The sequence below is a fragment of the Cyprinodon variegatus genome, unplaced genomic scaffold (genome assembly GCF_000732505.1).
Source record: "Cyprinodon variegatus isolate N-32 unplaced genomic scaffold, C_variegatus-1.0 Scaffold12, whole genome shotgun sequence".
NCBI classification, from domain to species: Eukaryota; Metazoa; Chordata; class Actinopteri; order Cyprinodontiformes; family Cyprinodontidae; genus Cyprinodon; species Cyprinodon variegatus.
In genome coordinates, this window is record NW_015150465.1 from 413,772 (window position 1) to 414,221 (window position 450).

Below are 450 nucleotides of genomic sequence, written 5' to 3' on the forward strand. Positions count from 1 at the left end.
TACTGGCTCTTACCTGTAGATTTTAATTTTAAGATAAAAGTTTGGTGAAATAGGCCAGTCAAATTGATGCCGTACAAAAACAAGAAATTGGCACACAAAAAAAAAAAATACAAGAAAACTCTACAATAAAAGAAAACTTATGATGAGTCTGCATTTAAATCAAAATTCAATATAAAAGAGAGTTTTCACCAAGGATTAGATGTTCTAAGATGATGAACGTCTAACTACAGTCCACGCGAGAATTCCAATTTGTTTGGTTGCCATGGCGGCGCTCCAAAGCAGCGGCCAAGAACGGCTCCTCTCGACAATTTCGATAAGTTCACATAAAATGATACAGACTAGACATCAAACCTGCATCTATGATCGCCAGCGCCTGCTGGAGCTACAGTCACAAAATGTTTTAAACCCAACATTTTTAACCGTTTAAAAAGCTGCGGAGTGCTACGGACA

At 37.8% G+C, this 450-nt stretch overlaps 1 protein-coding gene across 1 annotated transcript in view; it reads right to left on the reverse strand.

The window, feature by feature from the left end:
* LOC107088879 (GDNF family receptor alpha-2-like) overlaps positions 1–450 on the reverse strand; it is a 108,398-nt gene that overhangs the window by 85,456 nt on the left and 22,492 nt on the right. The gene's annotated exons all lie outside the window — the stretch shown is intronic.